Raw genomic sequence first — 22,365 nt, forward strand, 5'->3', positions numbered from 1 at the left:
CATTCAGATTTTTGAAAATTCGCCACTGCATGCAAATGTCGCACGATGGTGGAATAATTACAGTTCACCACATCTGCCAATTCTCAAGTACACTGACGCGGATCATTGTGGATTACCATCTTCATCAATCCATGAAGGTGTTCCTGAACGTGGAGAGTCACTAATGTCAAAATGATATCTTAAAACGAGAAAACCATTTTCTTGCCGTGCTCCGTCAAGTGACATGATCTCCATACATGGCGCAAAGTGTTTCTGGCTGCCTTCGCTCCTGTAAACCCTCTATTGAACTCATAAGCAGAGGAATATGTCAGAAGTGTTCCCATTTCTCCTCTTGAGTCTTCATTTTCTAGCGCCCACATCTGCACTCACTATTTCCAAATGACAATATGTGTGAACTCCCATAGCAACAGCGAACTACAAGTAAAAAATGACAATCGATAAATAAACCCATAATAGCCGGACTACCAACAAGCAAAACAAAAACGCTACGAACTTATGCACCAACATAATATTTCTTATTCAAGTAGAGCATGGGTGACATTTTTACCGCAGCTGGATGGGGACTTAGACGAAAAGTTGACATTCAGATACGTTTGTACTAATCAGGACCATATAATTCTGAAATGAGTGACTGCTCGTAACCATACATTCAGAATTATCTCGCAAACTGCTTTTTTGCCGATACATGACGTAATGAAACGCTCTTCCTTGTACTGTTACATACACTACTGGCCACCCAAAATGCAGCATCCTGAATGAAGCATCCAAATCAGGTGAAATTTGCAGTATGCGTTTGCGGCGACGAGAGATGCACATGATTAGCATTTCAGCGCAGGCGCACATTACGGGAGCCAGTAGCATCAGCTGCAAGCGCTATATTGGAGGGGGGGGGGGGGGGGGCAGACTGCCATGTGAACGTGCTGGACTTGTTCTTTCGTGCTGTTGTTTTGCGTAAGCAGGTTTAGTATGCCTCGTAGAAGACAGCGTGCGTCTTTCGAGCACGTTTTGGAGTTCGACCGAGGAATAATAGTTGCGTGTAGGGATTGTGGATTATCCTTCAGAGAAACCGATGCTAGTGTTAGACGGAAACAAACAACTGTGATGTTGATCTGTAATCGCTGGATCGGGAGATGGGACCGATTGCGCCCACCTCGTTGCACCACTACACGCGATGACAGGCATTTTGTGTACATGAAAGTGATTGATCGCTCTGTCACATCACGAACCTTATCACAACAAGTTTGGTATGTTGCGTAGCAAGCAGTGTCCGCGCATTCCCTTGGATTGTCCACAAGGCGTCCATTGCTGCGTTTACCACTGAGTCGACGCCATAGGCGTTAGTGCCGGCAATGGTGCGAATGGGACGACTTTGTATTTAGCGACGAATCCCGATTATGCCTGCTCCCACACATTGGTCGTATTAGAGTCTGAAGACACAGTGGCGAGAGGTAGTTGATCTGTTGCCTTATCCATCGCCATACTGGACGTGCGCTCGGAATTACGGTTTGGGGTGGCATTTGATTTCACTCCCGCACCTCCTAGTACGCGTTGCCGGCACACTAACCAGCCAGCGTTCCACCTCTGAAGTGTTGAAGCCTGTTGTTCTCCCGTACCTTCGGAGCGTGCCTACGGCTAGATTGCAACAGGATAATGCGCGACCATACGAGGTAAGCAATGTTCAGGATTTGTTCGTTGTCCATCGGATTGCATTGCTACCTTGGCCACCCTGTTCTCCCGATCTGTCGCCTGTCGAAAACGTTCGGTCGATAATTGTCGAGCTACTGGCGCGGGATACACCACCTGCTGCCACAGCAGATAAAGTGTGGCAGTATGTGGAAACAGCGTGGAGCGCTGTACCCCAGCAACACATCCAGAGCCTCTTTTATTCAGTGGCGAGGCGTGTGGCAGCGGTTATAGCCAGCGAGCGTTGGCGGCAAAACTAAATACTGATTTCATCAACTTCCTTCCTTCAGAAGGCGCTTTAATTTGTTGTTGAGTTGTTTTTAGGGAAGGAGACCTGACAGCGAGGTCATCGGTCTAATCGGATAAGGGAAGCACGGGGAAGAAAGTCGGCCGTGCCCTTTCAAAGGAACCATCCCGGCATTTGCCTGGAGCGATTTAGGGAAATTACGGAAAACCTAAATCAGGATGACCGGACGCGCGCTTTATTTTCAGTCATGTGATATTCATAGAACGTGTTATCCCCCAAATCAGTTTTGCTGTGCTACCTCCAGTCCTTCTTGGTGTTGCATTTTGGATGGCCAGCAGTGTAGTTTCGATCTTGCCAGCTTCCACTGTGTGTGTGTGTCTGTGTGTGTGTGTGTGTGTGTGTGTGTGTGTGTTTGTTGAAAGAAGCACATTAGACGGATGCCTAAGATTATGGAGTGTGCGCTAGTAAGTAGCCAGCGGTTGAACTTAAAATTTGGTGGTGTGTAGTGTAACTACGTCGTTCTAACAGTGGCAACAAGGACCTGTAATGTGCCTTCTATGCCTGCCTCCTCCAGACAGAGTACGCGGCGGTGTGTTGTGTTGCGTGCTCGCCGCCAGACGGCGCTAGCCTGCGAGTGGTACGGCTCATAATTGGATCACGAGAGCTGCCTGCGTATTGCCGCCCTACACTCGTCCCCTCCCTCTCCACGGCGCTGTCTTATACGTCTTTATGGCCGACTGCGGACGGCACTGCGTCTTGAAACGTTTAGAACGGCCTGTATTAGCCTCCTAAAGGTTTATACTGTCACTCGTACCGGTATATCATGTCGCTCTCCTCTTTAACGCACGTTGATGTGGGGATGCTAGATACGGAGGTAAATGCTTGGAGTACTAGATCTGGAAGCACTTTTGCTTTGCGAGCGTTTGGTCAGAAAGGGGGCGGGGGGATGGGGGGGGGGATGAGGAAAGTCGTATAGCTTGAATGGCTGGAAGACCCCGAATGGCAGGTTTTCTACATCTACATCTACATTTATACTCCGCAAGCCACCCAACGGTGTGTGGCGGAGGGCACTTTACGAGCCACTGTCATTACCTCCCTTTTCTGTTCCAGTCGCGTATGGTTCGCGGGAAGAACGACTGCCGGAAAGCCTCCGTATGCGCTCGAATCTCTCTAATTTTACATTCGTGATCTCCTCGGGAGGTATAAGTAGGGGAAAGCAATATATTCGATACCTCATCCAGAAACGCACCCTCTCGAAACCTGGCGAGCAAGCTACACCGCGATGCAGAGCGCCTCTCTTGCAGAGTCTGCCACTTGAGTTTGCTAAACATCTCCGTAACGCTATCACGGTTACCAAATAACACTGTGACGAAACGCGCCGCTCTTTCTTTGGATCTTCTCTATCTCCTCCGTCAACCCGATATGGTACGGATCCCACAATGATGAGCAATACTCAAGTATAGGTCGAACGAGTGTTTTGTAAGCCACCTCCTTTGTTGATGACTACATTTTCTAAGGACTCTCCCAATGAATCTCAACCTGGTACCCGCCTTACCAACAATTAATTTTATATGATCATCCCACTACAAATCGTTCCGCACGCATACTCCCAGATATTTTACAGAAGTAACTGCTACCAGTGTTTGTTCCGCTATCATATAATCATACAATAAAGGATCCTTCTCTCTATGTATTCGCAATACATTACATTTGTGTATGTTGAAGGTCAGTTGCCACTCCCTGCACCAAGTGCCTATCCGCTGCAGATCTTCCTGCATTTCGCTACAATTTTCTAATGCTACAACTTCTCTGTATACTACAGCATCATCCGCGAAAAGACGCATGGAACTTCCGACACTATCTACTAGGTCATTTTTATATATTGTGAAAAGCAATGGTCCCATAACACTCCCCTGTGGCACGCCAGAGGTTACTTTAACGTTTGCAAACGTCTCTCCATTGAGAACAACATGCTGTGTTCTGTTTGCTAAAAACTCTTCAATTCAGCCACACAGCTGGTCTGATATTCCGTAGGCTCTTGTTTATCAGGCGACAGTGCGGAACTGCGGAACTGTATCGAACGCCTTCCGGAAGTCGAGGAAAATAGCATCTACCTGGGAGTCTGTATCTAATATTTTCTGGGTCTCATGAACAAATAAAGCGAGTTGGGTCTCACACGATCGCTGGTTCCGGAATCCATGTTGATTCCTACAGAGTAGATTCTGGGTTTCCAGAAACGACATGATACGCGAGCAAAAAACATGTTCTATCCTTTGCGCACGTAGGCACCTTTCCTTCGCCGTGTATGAGAACTGTACGTAATCGTATCTATTAATTGTTGGTGATTGTGATGGGTATGAGTGTAGTGTAGTGTAGTGTGATGCCATGTATGTGTTGGATGATGATGATGATGATGAGAGAAGGGAGTGAGTGAAACCCAGTACCGGCACATAGCCTACTCCCCTCGAAGAGCACAAAAGGGCCGTTGAACTTAATGTCCCCATCCGACGGGTGGGTCACCGCCAACAGTCTCTGACACTGCGGAGTGATTTGGAATTGAATCCAGGACATTTGGCGCAAAGACAACTGATCAGGCACTCCGCGCCACCACCCCCGTTTCTTCTTTACCGTAAAGGCAAAGAAGAAAATATCAGCAGCGAGCGGCGTACCTGGACCGTCACCCATCCAATTACTGGCCACACCAGACGGCGCTTAACTTCCGTGATGTGACGGGAACCGGTGTATCCACCTTGGCAGGGTCGTTGACAACAGGAAGGAAAGCTAGCGGCGACAATTTGTGATCGCGACGCCTTGCGTTTTAAATCCCAAACGTCTCCACAGCAACTCATGGGATGTGGGGTTTGTGACACTGTTGGCGTCATCATTTCGTCGGATAAGCAGATTTAAATTCGCCGGCCGTCTAGGAGTTATCCAATTGGTGTAAGCTGTGTGCCGTCACTGGCTTTCATTGTTTCTCTTCCGTCCCCTTTGTGGCCAGTTAGAGATCAGTGCGTGATCAGCGCAGACCACGAGAGTAAGAGGGGCTTCCTGGACGCTTCGGGTTTGAATTCTGAAGCATTTAGGTACCAAAATACAAGTTCTAACTTTATCCACGATAGATAACTAGGACGATGCTGTGAGACACTGTTTGTTTCATACTGAAACGTGTTTCACGTCCATTCACCCTCATAAAATTTCCTTTGGTTTACTTCTGCGAACCCAATCTGCTTCTAGGGGAAAAAAATGCATGATTCGTTTTGTTAGTCACTGAAAGATATCGTAACAATACTATATAGCTAAAAGTCTCCGGTAACTCCACTGAACTCACCCAGTGCGACTTCAGGCTCTGTTAGTGCAGACGCGATGCATCTACTCCAGAAATGTGTTTTCTCTCAGGATAAAGCAACGGAGAAGGCGGTTAGCGATTTTATTTACGAACTGGAAGCGCTTAGGATGTTCCTTCTTTTTATAAGCCTAAAAAATTAACTGATAGCACAATATTTAAAGCGTGCTATACAAAACAGTCATCCAGTGCACAAGACTTCCGTTGCACCTCTAGTACAGTGGTCAGTGAAGAATCATGGTACTCTGTTTTCAGGAAGCTCAGAAGTTTTTGATTATAAGAACGGTGGGGCGACATTGCTTAGCTGGTGCAGATAGGCCCCCATTGGTCTGTGAAGCAGTGGGAGCTGATTTAATGCAGAGACGAAGCACAGCACGTGATGTGCCACTCAGATTGGCACATGAGGACATAACGATTGCCTCGAGAATGGTATGTAAATAAGCCTCTGCTACTCTTCACGAAAACCTGTGGCTGGTTACGAAATAGCGTTACTTAACAGGTCAAAATTGTATAATGCATTCTTTGTATTAAAGTTCCATACGATGTCTTTTTTGTGTTCAACTTCGCGCCCATAAGCAGGCCGAAGTGGCCGAGCGGTTCCAGGCGCTTCAGCCCGGAACCACGCGACTGCTACGGTCGCAGGTTCGAATCCTGCCTCGGGCAAGGATGTGTGTGATGTCCTTAGGTTAGTTAGGTTTAAGTAGTTCTAAGTTCTAGGGGACTGATGACCTCAGATGATAAGTCCCAAAGTGCTCAGAGCCATTTGAACCATTTCGCGCCCATAATTTTCCAGCAGCGCACCTATGCATTCGCATTTGGAGTGTATGATTTCCTGGAAATGAAGGCAGTGCGTAAAGCGCCTAGCTAGCCGCCTTCGGTGGGAATCTTTGCGCTTTTTAGCAGACGACAGGCAACTGGGACCCTTACGTGTTTGTGTAGTGTGTTGAGGCTATGCTGTGAAGCGATTTATGTGCAGTAATGTCTGTTGGCTTCAAAGGAAGCACACGTAAGTTTAAAGATAATTACAGGCAAAGAAAAAAAGCCATATTGGATGCCGCTTCTGAAGATTATTAGAATAAAAATTTGAGATGTGTTACCCTGTGCGACAAGTATGAGGTAAAAAAATCTCCAATCATGTTACTGTACAGAATAAGATACCGTAAGTATCGAAAAAGGAAAACAGAGAGAAATAAGCAGAAATTTATAAAAAGTATGTATGAAAACTGTTGATGAATATACATGCTGTGGCGACTTAAAAGCACAACCGATCAGCCCGACGTCTGAACAAAAGAAGTGATGGGGTATGTGTAGCTCCTCAATAAATCACTAGAAATGAAGCCCATTGATGATGCAATAAATACAAAATTGAAAAAGGAAACTTCCGTTATATTGGATTCTGGCGTCAATGAAATTCCCAAATTTATCAAGTCCGAGAATGTTAGTCTACATACCATCTTACATGATTAAAGTTGTATAAATAAATACGTAGTTCAAACTGGTCTATAAGTTGCCGGTTTCTATAGATAACGAATTTTTTTAGCCCCCCTTATCGCTGCATTTTCCCACCAGACAATCTAAAAACACTCTGTGACCACCTCCTGAAATTTGCAAACAAAACGTTGTCATCACTTTGAATTTGTCGTACCTCTGTTATTTAGAAATTTCTTTACCTACAGTCACTTCTACGTTTTCTTTTTTGTCGCCTTTTAATCGCACCAAACGCAACAAAAACTCCAAAGCAAAGAAGGATATTGATAGCAGACTGCATGGACAATGAGGCAACGACTGGACACGAGAACGCCCATGCTTACATGCGTCCTTTCCACAAATTTTTGTGCGCGCCCTTTTATTACCGTGCGTCTGCGATTGCGCACGACGAAAGAGCGTAGTGCTGACGTACCTTAATTGATATCAGTCTTAGTCAGCGAACTAATATGCAAAATAGAGGGGTGTGTTGTGAAATGCTTGAAATACAAACTGGCTGCTGAGAATTGGAGCTTGTGTAAAAAAGCAGGGCATTTCTCTTATCTGTTTTGTGCCGTGGAGAGCATGTCTGACGTCTAAGTTGTTTAAGACGTCAGGTCAGTCCTTTCAAGGTCCTCATTTGAAATTCCCATGGCAGTCAAGACTTACTTCTGAGCATTGCCACCACCTTCACCTCTCAAAAAGCTTTTTCTGCATTTGCAAATATCAGAACCACCCGCAGTTTCCATGCACCATAAAGCTTAATCCCCGTCACATGCGCTGCTTTTTTCAAATCAACGTGACGTATTGTATGGTATGGTATGGTATGGCTGACTGGAAGATCCCGAGGGACAGGTTCAGCTACTCCAGTGGAAAGGTTTTTCTATCTTCGCGCGCAATGGCACCTTTCCTTCGCGAAGTATGAGAGTTGTGTATTAAAATATATCTGCTGAGTGCAGGTGACTGTAATGGATGTGTGTCTATAGATGGGTGTCACGTTGTGTTGTATGACGCCCAGAGAAGCGAGGGGGTGAAACTTGGTGCCAGCACAAATTCTTTTCCTTCTGAATACCGTCATGGAGATCGCTTAGATTAACGTCCTCACCCGACGGAGGGTCACCATCAACTGTTTCACATTGCTTTATTCCATGATACACAGCGGAGAGATTTGGAGTTTAGTACAAGACACTGGAGTAGAGTCTGGTGATCCAGGAACTTTCCACCATCTCGTCTTCTCAACCTTGCCATCCAAATACTGGCGGTGAAAATTTCTGCCGCCATCAGAATTCGAACTGACGTCCGCTAGCGACTTCGACGATAGAGGCGGCTCGATGCTTGTGTATTTCGAGCAAACCAAAGAAGATACAGAGCCTTCTCTTACGCCATTCTGGAATGAACATGTCGTTTTATGATGCTCTGGTTACCAGCTTGATGTGTAGTCTTGGAGAGCATTTTTGTCGGACCACTTACTTGGTTCTGAATAGCGAATTACGTATTATGAAATACATAATGGTATAATGATGTACTTGTTAGTATTCATCACCAGTTTTTTGCGTTCGAGATAGTTTCTTAAACTGCAAGATTATGTAGTTCTGCAAGATACGCTACATATCACGCTTAGGGAAACGTGATATTTCTTCGTAAGCAATTTATTGATCATTTCAGAACCACTGAGGTAATGGTTCGACGGTAAAAGGACACGTTCGAAACTAGTCATCATTAACCAAAGTAGTCAGTGTAACTGAGACAGAAAAATAAAGAAATTCCAGGAAAGTTGTCATACATTACATAAGTAGCTTAAGCACAACCCGAACTCATTGTTTTGAGTTATTGATAGCAGCTGTATTAGATAGTTTTAGGTAGACTAGGGTTCGTTGGTCTGAAACAGCTGTGAAAGTAGGATAAGGTTATTTGGAGGAACAACTGGAAACCAAGATCAAGAACGCTTAAGTGGGAAATCGATTCCATTTTGTCTTAATAAGGGCTCGAACATGTTTCCTAGTAGTCGTTCATTAGATTTAAGTCTGCTTTGACTTCGCGCCTAGAAGACACAGGAATAAGAAAATATTCGTAATTTAGAAGTGATTACCGTTTTCAGGTGGTATAGTGCCACGAGGAACGACAGTTCAACGGAGGAACCCTTTTTTTCGCTGTAGATACACAGCAGGGAAACGAAAGATGAAGAGAGAAGCGTTAGAAGAAGAGCAAGCGAACGTGATGAAATCTATGTTTCCGAGAGTTTTGTGAAACGCCCGAAAATAAGAGTAAGATTGCAGCGTTTAAGCTATCACGGGAAGATATTCGCGGGATACGTCCTACGTAATTCAGCAGTCGCTTCCTCTCCACTCCAGTGAAAGCGAATCGTCCACTGATGCAGGGCTGCTTTTCTCGTAGTGGCGTCTCAACGAAAACGTCTCAATAATATGGAAATAGGTCCTGGATTTCCTTTAGTCGTCTGCGCTAATACCTCAAATAACTTACCGTGTAGCCGATTTGCTCGGTATGTTGTATACCTGCAAGCAGATCTACATGTCGACGAAATACGTAGATAAAAAATAGTGGAAGAACACTGCCTTGCAAGAGAGAATTTTTTGTTTTTTAGAATATGTATGTATGTTCGTTACTATTTGTATTAGTTGTACGCTTTGTTGCCGTATTAAAAATACCGGTAGAAAATAACTCATTCCATTACAGTTCAGCATTTTTTAAGCGCTACGGAAATTAGATTTAGTACTTAGAAGTATTGGTCCTTTCCTGACGACTCTGTATCTAATTATTGTCTCCTGTTGTTTCAGGTAAGCCACTGTGGATGGTCAACCTGTCACCCTACTACACCAACGTGGACTCATGGAATTCCTCTTCGAAACCGGGGGATAACTTCAGTTCAAAATCAGCTGTTGCCTGTGTGAGTACAAAACAATGAAATTAAGTGATGTGTTTCCATGGATTCGTCAATTTTTGCATCCTGATTGATGCAGTGTCTGGACAATCCACGTTCAGATAGACCGTCAACAATCACAACCAATGGAAATGTGTCAGCACGAGACGAAGCAGGCAACACAAACATTTGGCAAACTGATGAATTTTCACGCTAATCGAATGGCTTGATTTCTTTTTCAAAAGTACGGTAGGTGGCACACCTCTCTCCAAATGATGCAATTCGCCGACATTGTCCACAAAACTTTCATAAAGCCAGCATATGGTAGGAAGCCTGTTTTATTTCGATCGTGAGAGTAAAAGGCATTTGCGAGTCAAAAGACACCACAGTTCTGGCAGGACAGGCAACAAATCGATGATGGGATTTTTTTGGGATCGCAATGAGATGAATTAAACGTATTTTCTCGTAAGGGAAACAACACTTAACAAAGAACAATTCTTTCTTTCCTGGACAAGTTGCAACGTATTTTACAAACAAAAAGACCAAATTTACACACGTGAGATATACAAAACTCTGTTCAGCCGTCGCTGGTGTTCGGAAGATTTATAACCAGGTGGAGGTAGCAGTTGTGCAAACCCCATACTGGATAGAGTTAGGGTCACCCATCTTGTGTATGAAGATGCAGTGTAACACCGAAATCTATTGCAACTAAAAATAGACACATAAATACAGCTGCAGGTATGGTCATTACTACATAAAGACGTACTAACAGCTTTCGTACAGTGATCTGTAGGAAGATCGAAAATTGTTTTTGTTTAAACGACTGAAGACTTTTTTGCGTGAGAAAAATTTCCATGGCTGTAAAGAGAGAGAAAATGATGCAATTATCAACCTCAAGATTTTTTCCCATGTCCGTTTACGACTGATCCCTCGGCTTTCTTTTGTTGCCATAGCAGTTCGTTATTCTGCTAGTTAAACTAGGTTTCAATCGCTCTATCGATTGAACTTTGTTTTTGTTTTGACTTTTTGGCTCTCATAAAAGACTCTGTGGCACACTAACAAAAATCCTATCATCGTCCTTGACTGGTTTGGTCGTTTACGCTTGACTTTTCGATACATTTAAACCTTTCATTTCGCACAAAAAAGAAAGAGCAGCAAGCCCTCGTCCGCCGTCCAACCACTATCACCTTCTTAGGACGTCAAAACACTCCGCCCCTGCCGCTGCTAACTTTCGACAACATGTAACTTGTTACGTACCAGTCACGTCTCACTTCAAATGGTTGAAATGGTTCTGAGCGGTATACGACCTAACATCTGAGAGCATCAGTCCCCGTGAACTTAGAACTACTTAAACCTAAGTAACATAAGGACGTCACACACATCCATGCCCGAGGCAGGATTCGAAGCTGCGACCGTAGTGGTCGCGCGGTTCCAGACTGAAACGCCTAGAACCGCTCGGCCACACCGGCCAGCCACGTCTTACTCACGATAGTAATGCTGGGCGCAATTGGCAGAACAGCATCGTCGGAATGCAATCCTGAGTCCACAAAAGTATTCAAGCCCAACTTACACACTAAGAATCAGTACTACTAACAGCTTATACTAGCTTTTACACTACGATTAACACTGAGCAAAAGACGAGTGAGAGTATACACGACTGCAGCATCAATCCACATCAGTAACGAAATCGTCCAAGTGAGAGGACATGGCTGCAGTTATAGCTAAGGTTAATGACTACTTAGTTTTCATTGGCTTTCTCTTATCCTCCAACCAAAGTTTCACCAAGAAAGTATTAAAGCTAAGGCTCAGGAATATTTAAGACTTCGGTGAAAGAGAAGTCAGTAGTGCAGGAAACCGTTTCTGAACACTATATCCCCTTTTAACAGAGAAAACTGATCTGAACCAAGGGGCTACAGCATTAATGGCAACTATTATATGATGTCGCAGCAATCCTCTGAAGTTACCAACCTTAACCCAGGAAGCTATGTTGCAATAATTTGCTGACAGCTGTATGCAAGAGACTCTTTGTTTACAGCCTGTATGGTACGAGCCGATTTCTCTCCTGTTTCTGTCCGGAGACCCCAACCTGACGGATGACGTTTCGGTAACATGCAGCTATCATTGTCAGCAATTCACCTGCGTCACCCGCAACGCTTCTGTCATTAGCGACAACCATAGCGTCGCTGCCTCCAAGCCTTACCCCACCAAGATACGCGCCCATATGTCAGTTTTTTATCGGCCTCTTGGTTCCTTAATGTGTTTAACCGGCACTTGATTCAGAAAATAATTTACGTTACACTGAGTTGACGATAGTCACGGGATACCTCCTAATATCACGTCGGACCTCCTCCTCCCCAACATATTGCAGCAGCTCCACGTGGCATCGACCCAACAAGTCGTTGCAATCCCACTGCAGAGATATTCAGTGTCAGTGCAAAGGTTTAAAATTTCTTTATGCTTTAAAGAGCGGGACAAAACATTTTTGCTCGTTATTTATGTTGACATTCTGTAGTGATTACTGCAATGGATTTTGTGAAATATTCTGCGGAACTTTTCCGTGACACTGTGCAATTAGGGGAAGTCACGGTCCAGGTTGTCACATGTTGCCTATTGTTAAATATAAGTAGCGCATAACAAGCTTTGCTCCATACAATCGCGTTCAAAGTTTGACGAAAATCAGGTAATAACATTGACAGTGTCATGTAAATTTTAATCTCAGAGTTGCTATTATTGAGGCTGTCCGCGTGTACAGTGTGATTCAACCATACGCAGTGCGATTCAATCAAGCTGTTCAAGGGGACCGTTTGTGATGGCGTAAATCCGTTTTCACCCACACTAGTCCGCAGCTCGTGGTCGTGCGGTAGCGTTCTTGCTTCCCACGCCCGGGTTCCCGGGTTCGATTCCCGGTTGGGTCAGGGATTTTCTCTGCCTCGTGATGACTGGGTGTTGTGTGCTGTCCTTAGGTTAGTTAGGTTTAAGTAGTTCTAAGTTCTAGGGGACTGATGACCATAGATGTTAAGTCCCATAGTGCTCAGAGCCATTTGAACCAATCACCCACACTAATTGTAATAAAGTCCTTATTAAACGACGTTTAGTATAAGTCATAGCTATTTAATTACAGAGATGTAGGTATTAACATCGCTGTTTCCAATGTAAAAACGATAATTTCTGTTGATAGTATTGTAGTTCTAAAACAGTCGTATTCAGCGGCTTTGCTCTCTTCAGAACCAGTGTAATTGTAATAGTTAGAGCTTAATTTTATCTGTTGCGAACATGAAACCGATTGATTTCTTATTCTGATATTGGTGATTTCATAGCAAAATAAGGAAATGAGTCCGGTACAATAGTGGCACAAAGGAAATGTAGCTTTCATTCTGTCTATGTCATTCACGTGTCACTCGACACACGAGTGCTTTTCAGTTTGAGCAAATAAATGTCTTCCACACACAAAGACAAAATAGATATGCTACTTCTTTGTGGAGAATGCGAAAGGAACGGGGAGAGAATAGTCTTGTTGCGCGTAGGAAGGTATCGCGACAGATGGTCTAACAAGAATGACAAGTCAGCGAACGTATAAAAAAAATCGTTATTGAAGGGGCACTGGAATACTAGGCAGAGGGCAAGGTGCAAGCCTCAACGAGCGGAACGAACGAAATAGGTTTTTTGGAATCTGTTGCTGATAGTCCACATGTTATCTCCACAGAAATTGTGAGCACCTCTGGGTAAGTCAGCTCAGCGCTGTTCATATTTTGCGTGTAGCTTGTATCCGTAACCTGTGTCACTTCAGCAGCAGAGTAACCAGCTGGACTGCAGAAGTTTAACGGAATTCGGTCGCTCTGCTTTGGTGTGACATCAGGACAGTAGGTTCTTCTTCAAAAAATTGTCTGTGTACCAATAAAGCTATGTTTACAAAATAAATATTGGGCCACTGAGAATCTGCACTGGCTGAGGGCAGGTTGAACATCGGAGGCAGTGCAGTGCGAGCGTTCGGTGCGGAATCACTGGAGACTACGTGATTGGTGCTTGCTTGATTGGAGAAACCTTAACGGGTGAAACAGCGCACAGTTTCTTACCGAAGTGCTCCCGGCTTTCCTAGAGGAAGTACCCCTTGAAACACGTGTAATTTATAGTGTTTAATCTCTATTATTAATAGAAAATAAAGACTGAATAATAAACAGAATAGTGTAATACATTCATCGGAATAAAGTTCACTAGCTAGTAACATTCGAGAAGCCAGAAAGCAAATAATAAGCCTACAAAATTAATATAGCACAAAAAATAGGACTGCAGATAACATTCTAAAAGATTCTGGTAGCAGATCCTCTACTAATCAACTATAACTGTAAATAACAGCAAAGTAAAAACAGTGAAACAGCTTAAATACCTAGGGAAAATTATAACATACAACTTAGACGAGAAACCTGCATGGCAAGAAAAAACTAACAAAATAACAAAACCTCAAAAATTAACATGGTCTACATTCAATAATAATGTCTATCAATCAAAACTAGATCAGAACGATGATTCAACCAGAGGTGACATATGGAAGTGAAACTCTTTGCAGAATCACCCAGAAAAACATAAAATCCTCAAAGTAGAGAACGTAATAGTTAGAACATGCAAAAATATCAGAAAGATGGACAGTGGCGGATAGTGCCAAATGAAGTGGCCCGCAGCGAACTGGAACCCATTCCAGATACCATACTGAAAAAAACATCACTTTTTTTTGTCACATTATGTGGACACCAGAGAGCAGATTACCATGAAAAATTATAGAGAAACTTTTGAATGTGAAGCAAGAACTATGATGGATAAATGAATTAGAGAAGATATGAAAGAGCTAGAATGAACTACGTACGATTTGGAAAACAGAAATTTAAAGAAAGCGAAAAACATAAAAATAAGATTTAAACCTATAGCAGACAAATGACGAAGTTGTGGTCATAAGAAGCTTGTATTCTAATTTTTTATTCCCTTTTGAGTATTTCTTTTATATTTGCTTAATATTTTCGTGGTATGATATGGTACCAGCAAGATGGGAACCCTCTTTACTACTTGCTTGTGGCTAGGAAAGCACTCAGCTCATTAGTGGTCCTAGTTATGTCGTAAAGACATTATCATTGGAGTATACATCGCTTGATTTGACGCTACTGGATTTGTTTTGTCTAGGGGAAACTCGAAAGGTGAAATCTAGGCACGTTCCGACAACCCAAGACGGTTTAAAACGTCTCGTTGTTCCATTATGTTCAGTGATGTCAAAGGTGTCTCATCAGTCTGTGCACAAGGCTTCGCACCGTCGAATGTAAACGTGTGTGGCAGTAGAAGGTGGGCATTTCCAACACTTGATGGCATAGATGGAAGTATTCACGAGACCACAATTTTTTGATTTCCTGTTTATTGCTGCTACTGGTGTAATTTTGAAATGTTAGTGTGTATCTTGACATTAAACTCATAGCGCGAAGTTATTTAACAATCGCTAGACGTGAGTTCCCAGTTTCACAAATCCATTCAGTTTTTAACATGCATCTCTCTTTCAAGGTGCCGGCAAAAACAAGAGCACAATTGTTGAATCATCCTTAGGTGCCAAGTGCTTTGCCTTCCATTTGATGAGTCGATGCAGCCAACTTTTTTCCACCATTCCGCTTTTGTAAGTAGACTCTCTTAGCTGCGCCAAGCTAAAGTACTCCGTCAACCTGACGCGACAATTCCGTATATGAAATGATAATTAAATCAAGACGCTAAGCTGTCGACAGGCGTTGATACACATCAACGGGGACAGTTGAAAACATGTGCCCCGACCGGGACTCGAACCCGAGATCTCCTGCTTACATGGCAGACGCTCTATCCATCTGAGCCACCGAGGGCACAGAGGATAGTGCGACTGCAGGAATTTATCCTTTGCACGCTCCCTGTGAGACCCATATTCCCAACTTAATGTCCACACACTACATTAGTAGTGTCCCTGTCCATTATACTCATTACTCGCGGCATATAATCTTACCGAGTCCCATAAGAATTCGGGCAATGCGTGTGCACCCAGCACAGAAGAAGAAGGTCAATGGCTGGTTAGTCTTAACTGTATGAAGATGGTATCTGTTCTTTCGGTTCTTTCGGACATGTCCGGAAGAACAGATACCATCTTCATATAATTCCGAATATGTATAAATCTTCCATGGCTGTCATGTTCAAAGCAGATAAATACTAAGTTCTAAATATTGTGAATATTCCTAAACTGCTAATCGGGTTTTGATACGTGAAAGGCCGTTGATTTAGTCTCTTTTTAGATCTACGATAATAGCAGCAGAAATTACCACAGTTCCATTTGGAAAAACGAAGTTGATACCACTCTCTCTGTAACTGATACAGATATGAAAACAGGCCGTACGTCATTTAGTGAGGATGTTTCCCCAATTCGTTTGGGTGAAAACAGAATTACGATATCTTAAAGGGCTGAGGAAATATGAGAGGTGACCAGCATGCCTTGATACGCTCAGACTTGTCTACCCTGCTTTGACGCCAGTTAGATGGTGACATGCTTCACGCGACACAAATAGAGCGACACCCGCGGTGATTATTGTGTGTCCTCTTCGTCAGGCTTTCCTGGTGGCCGTCTCTCAGGGTGCCACTTCTGTTCCCCCAGCAGCTGCTGTAATCAGAGGCGACCATTGAGCGAGGCGGCGCGGCGTCGCGAGATATGAAATTAGTTCAGGCGCAGGGAGGTGTCGGGCGCATTAAGCGCACCCGGTGGCGCTGTCAGTAGCCATCCTGCGTGCCAGACCCTGGCGTAGTTAGCGCCCGCGCCGTGGCTTTCCTGTTGTCTCAACGGTGAGTGGAAGGCGACAGATGCGAAAGAATACGGTCTCTGCGTCACTACTAATACAGCAGGTAGCTGAGAAGAGAGTGCCTGCGCGGGGTGTGGGGAAACACTCCTGCCCCTCTCTCCCTTCCGTCTCTTGGCTGCTCTGTCAGTGGTCAGTGATAACAGGTCATCCGGAAAATATTGCCCCACTATTAGAGTTAATTGCCAGTCCTGCTGTGTCATGATTCGTTCTTCCGTTCAACTGTATATGCAAAGAAGGGCAGTACGTACTGACTCTGAAATGAATATTTTATTCATAGTAATAACTGTGTATTTAGGCAGTGAATTGCGTTTTTTATCTTCATATTGAATAATTAGGATCACGTAACAATTTCATTTTCTCTTCTTTTCTGTTTCCTGGTTTTCCAGTGCACCATTGTCTTCTCCCCACGTTGTCTTTTCCTTCCCTTTGCCCATGTCGTTCCGGATTTCTTACTTGTTCTGCCTTGAAAGCCTTAGTGTTTTATTGTTAAAAAGGTTTCATTCTGTTCATTCTGTTAGTTCGCATTCTTCGATGTTGTTTCTATTTAGTTCTTTTCTTATTTCTGTAAAACGCCCGGTTGTCGATTTCATTATCTAGAAATACAGGAATATTTGTTCCATTAGCTTGTTATCATTCTTTCGGTAGAGGTGTCCAAAGAAGATTAATCTTCGCTTTCCCATTATTTGCTATATTTTCGTAGATATCCTCTTTATTGCTCATCTTCCAGCCGCCTGTGTTTTGTATTGCACCCATTATTTTGTCTAATAATCCGTTTTTTAGAAACCTCTATTCAGTCCAGCTTATAGTTCATCGTTAAGCATTTACGTGCATGTAAACGTTCTGGTCTTATCACTTTGATATAATGACTTAGTTTTGTTTTCTCCGATATGCATTTCTTATTGTAGAACTGTTTGTCAAAGTTACGCTCTTCCCATTTTATTAAGACATATGGTTTCCTCAAGATATTTGCATGTACTAATTCCCTCTATCTCTCCTATCTGTGAATGTATGTATCTTGGCGAATTTTTTATTTTTATTGTGCATTTATCTTTATCTTGAAATTCTGAAATTTTTTTCCGAAACATTTAGTCGAATAACAGCATGTAACAGTTTGCAAAATCTTCTGCAAAAGACATGCAGTTTACCTTAATTCCATTCGTTTTTCTTCCCAAATTTATTGGTTCAGTTTTCTGATTTTTAGCTTCAAATTCCAGGTCCTTAAAACTTTTTCTAAAACGCAGTTAAACAGTGAAGGTGATTAGCCATATCCTTCTCTTACACCAGTTTTTCTTTCAAATGGCTCAGATATTTCACCCATAAATTTAACTTTTAGGTATCCCGTTTGTTGGAGTTTCGCGAATTATGTTTGCTAATTTTGCTTTAACGCCAAACTATCCAATGATTCCATCTATCGTTTCTCTGTATACCGAATCAAATGCTTTCTTGAAATCAATAAGCGACATTGTTACAGATGTGCTGGTTAACATTCTGTGACGAATTATTATTTTGAAGTTATAAATCTCTTCAGTGCAGGATCTTCCCTTTCGAAAACCGTCCTGATATTCTCCCAGTTGTTTCTCTAAACTCTTTAACTCTGTTGAGAAGGATTTTTGATAACATTTTGTATGCCAGTGTGGCGTTGTGTCTTCTCCTTCTCGCTTACGAAGGGGTGTGTTGTCCTCTTATCCTTTCACACAAATTTTACTTTTGATGCGAGTGTTCTAACACGTTTTTTTTTTTTTTTTTTTTTTTTTATTTTGAGCATCAGTGCCAGCAGTGAAATTTCTTGTGGAACATGCGTGCAGACATCAAAACCTCATTATAGGCGAGAAATATAAGGGGCGTTCAAAAAGAAATGAGCCGGAGGCATAATTACAGAAACCGGTACCTGTATGTTAGAAGCATTGACCCTGGCTGTTGAGAGACTCTGCCCACTGTGAAACAAGGCGGTGAATGGCTGCGATGTTAACCAGTTGCGCGCGTACAGCTGGACGTCGCCGTCCGAGGTGAATCGTTTGCCCCCCTTCTGATTCACTTTCTGCAGCCGATCAAATCAAAATTACCAGGCAATCTCACCCGTGGAGTCACTCTGCTCCACGACAATGCAAAGCCTCATACGGCCAACACAGTCGCGGCACGCCTGGGGAAATTCAAATGGGAGGTTCTCGGCCACCCTCCATACAGTCCGGGCCTCTCTCCCTGTGATTACGCCATTTGTGCTCCGATTAAAAAGGCTCTGAGGGGCAAACGATTTATCTCGGACGAGGATGTCCAGCTGTACATGTGGAACTGCTTAATATTGCAACCCCGGGGACTTCATGAGACAGCCATTCACCGCCTTGTGTCACAGTGGGACAAGTGTCTCAACAGCCAGGGCCAATGCTTCTAAAATACAAGTACTGGTTTCTGTAATTATGCCTCCGGCTCGTTTCTTTTTGAACGCCCCTTATATGGGACCCCTCTCTCCTGTTTCGGTGTTGTATTTGAATAGGGAGGTAAGTGTCGTGTGACGAAGAAAAGCATTTCATTAGTTGCATGCACAGCAGTAGTATTAGTAGACAATTAATCCAGCAACTACTGATGTCATAGACACACAAACGAAGAAATGGACTTGTTATTCCACAAATATCAATACGCTGAAAAGGTGTGATGGCTTTAATACATTTACGCAGCTTGCATAGCCGCACGGGTTAGCTATGCGGTCTAGGGCGCCTTGTCACGGTTCGCGCGGCTGTCCCTGTCGGAGGTTCGAGTCCTCCCTCGGGCATGGGAGTGCGTGTTGTCCTTAGCGTAAGTTAGATTAAATTAGACTAAGTAGTGTGTAAGCCTAGGGACCGATGACCTCAGCGGTTTGATCCCATAGTCCTTACCACAAATTTCCAAATTTGCAGCTTTCATGTAAACAAGCCAGTAACACAATGTTGACATCGTTGCGTAAATGTCAATATTTTCAGATCGCCGCATACTGTTCTATTCACTATGCACACCGCGTTGGCTTGCGTGCGTTCTTTTCGGCAGCCGACAGTTGTAGGGACTGGTTTTGGTTTTGGGTCGAGTCGGCGAGGTTTTCAGTCTAGTCTAAATCTAGTCGATTATTATGGTCAAGAATACTAAAAAGTTTAAAATTACAGCTTTAATGAAAATAAAACGTTCTCTTAAAGCTAAGGCATGGTTCACTAAGCAAACACGTTCGTATCTTTGCGGTGGCACGCGCGCCTAGACTGGGACGACTGGGAATACGACGAGGTCACAGGTCAGTGGCTTAGGCACAGCTAATTGTGATTCGTGGTTTGAGAATGACCAAACAGGCTGAAACTGGTTAGCCGTGAATGTAAAGATAGTGAAGAAGTTTTACTGACAAAATATGTGTTTGTGCCACATTTCGTGAGATACTCACTGGAATGAGGTTCTAATGACCTGAAAACGATTGCCTGGTCAGTCAAAACCAGACATCCATGTATAAATTTGCGATCAAGATAAAATAAATTTTAGATTACACCATAAACATGACCATGTCAAGATTCATAATAATTAAGAGTATTTGCAGCAGATGTGGTTTCCTCACCAGACTGAGCAGTTGCGACATCAGTGAAAAATGAATAAACTTTTAACGTTGAAAGCGTAAGAAACAGAGTTCCCATAGCTATTGATGCAGTACCTATACGAGAGACTAAACTGACAAGTCTGTGCGAAAACCTAAATAAGAAAAAAAAGAAAGCTGCTGAGAAATTTGGGGTTTGAAATGCGAAAGAAGCAAGCGGTGCCATGTGCAAGGCAAGTCAGTTGTGAAGGCAAGTGCTCGTAAAATAAGAAGGCAGATATTGAGGAACGCCTCGTTAAGGAAAGCACTTATGACGAGCTGCAGTTCTACAAGTTACTCCAAAAGGCGGGTGAGGGATCATTCATTGGATTTTCTCAATTATTAGTGAAGAAATTGATCTTAGAGCCAACTGAATCGGATTAGGAGTTCCGATTTTAAGAAGAAGTTGATCTGCAAAGATGCGTCCTACATCAGTTCCAGCTTTTCATCACAATAAAGTCGGTGTTGAATAAAAAATAAATAAAGAAAGCTAGGAACAACAGTTGTGAAAGTATCAGTTACATTCTGTATTTCTTTGTGTGTGTGTGTGTGTGTGTGTGTGTGTGTGTGTGTGTGTGTGTGTGTGCGCGCGCGCGTGCGCGCGTGCGTGCGTGTGCGTGTGCGTGTGCGTGTGCGCGCGTACTTGCCACCTGTGTTCTACTTGGGGAAGCGGAGGGTTCTCCAGTGGAAACTACTGTACACTCGTACCATGCTGTTAACCATGTCGATACCACTCTAAATCACTCACTCCAGCAAAGGTGGAAACTCCGCATATTGCGATACATTAGCAAGGACTTACTTGACCGTAACAGCTTAACAGCTTATTTGCTACGAGGATATGGGCTCTGGTGTACACTGTGTTGCATGAGGGAAATAATAATGGCTTACCATATACGCGGTATTTACAGTGCCTTCCTCTTAACGTGTAACAGATCATCCGTAAGAAATTTTCAGTCTATATTTCAGTAGTTGACGTAAGTTATAGAGAGATCACTTCGTTCTTGTTGTCGTTAGCGATATTATTATTAAAAACACTTAAGCTAGGTTTCTAAATCTGTAACCCAATATTGCATTCGTCTGTTAAGGTCGACAGACAACAGAAATACATGGAATAATGTTATCAAAGATCTCTCATAGTCTTTTTCTGCTCCTCTTTTTTTTATTTTCCTCTACGTTTTCATCCTGTCTGTATCACTGAAGTCTGGACGTGCACATGTTCGACGACTGTATTTAACTCAGAGCGAAACGAATGCAACAGTGTGTTTTGTTTTAGTTGTTAGAAGCTCTTTTTCGTCGGTGGTGAATATTAAGTGTGATTGTGTTTAAAAAAAAAACACTTGTTTACGACACTTAAGAATGCTGTGATGCTGTGAGATGGTGCTCCTTATACACATTTCCTTTCGGCTGAATTATAGAATGTTTTCCTCCAGAGATTCTTGTCTAGTGAGCGTATTTCAGATTTACAGATGACGGTCAAAATAAGCTTAAAAGACAATTGTTCCCGACTAGTGTTACTGAAACGTATTAATTCGCGTGTTTTGTTGTTTTGCTTCTTCGAGCTAAGCGGCAAAGCGAAGTTTGTATCAGAATAAACAGCTCAGTGTGCAACTGTCCAGTGGCATGTATCTTTCTTATGGATCCCTTCGCGCCGGCCGCAGTGGCCGAGCGATTGTAGGCGCTTCAATATGGAACCGCGCGACCGCTAGGTGTCAGGTTCGAATCCTACCTCGGGCATGGATGTGTGTGATGTCCTTAGGTTAGTTAGGTTTAAGTAGTTCTAAGTTCTAGGGGACTGATGACCTCAGATGTTAAGTCCCATAGTGCTCAGAGCCATTTTTTTATCCCTTCGCGGTCCTAGCAGCTCTTCGAAGGGCGTGTACGGCCTGTGGGGATTTGCGTCGATCGACTCCTACTTATTCTTCTAGCAACGGTCGAATGTTTCAGTATGAACGTCGATTATTTTAGCATTTTAAGGTTTTTTTCATATAACACGGCGAAACGTTAGTAAGCATTTAAATGAAATTTTGCGTTTATCGAGCGAGGAATAAGGCAGCTGGCTCCCTGTGATGTGAGCTGTATTTTATAAAACAGTGTTGAAGCCAACCAGAGAGCGAGGTGGCGCAGTGGTTACGACATTGCTCTTATATCCAGGTAGAGCAGGGTTCAGATCGCTGCTCTGCTAACCAGAGTTTTAATTTCTGCGGGTTTACTTACGAGTAAACACTTCGGGTAACCTAGGAAAGATTCTTACAAATGTGCCACGCCCTATTTCTGTGTTCCATACTCGTGTAATCGAAGTTTCTCTTCGTCGGCGAGACATGAAACTGG

At 43.3% G+C, this 22,365-nt stretch overlaps 1 protein-coding gene and 1 non-coding gene across 2 annotated transcripts in view; one reads left to right on the plus strand and one right to left on the minus strand.

Annotated features, from left to right (window-relative positions):
- The window catches only part of LOC124775425, a 629,713-nt gene that overhangs the window by 241,900 nt on the left and 365,448 nt on the right, over positions 1–22,365 (plus strand). The window lies entirely within an intron of this gene.
- Positions 15,406–15,480, minus strand: Trnat-ugu. The gene has a single exon. It is a non-coding gene; the product is annotated as a tRNA-Thr (tRNA).

Source organism: Schistocerca piceifrons, chromosome 2 (genome assembly GCF_021461385.2).
Source record: "Schistocerca piceifrons isolate TAMUIC-IGC-003096 chromosome 2, iqSchPice1.1, whole genome shotgun sequence".
NCBI lineage: Eukaryota > Metazoa > Arthropoda > Insecta > Orthoptera > Acrididae > Schistocerca > Schistocerca piceifrons.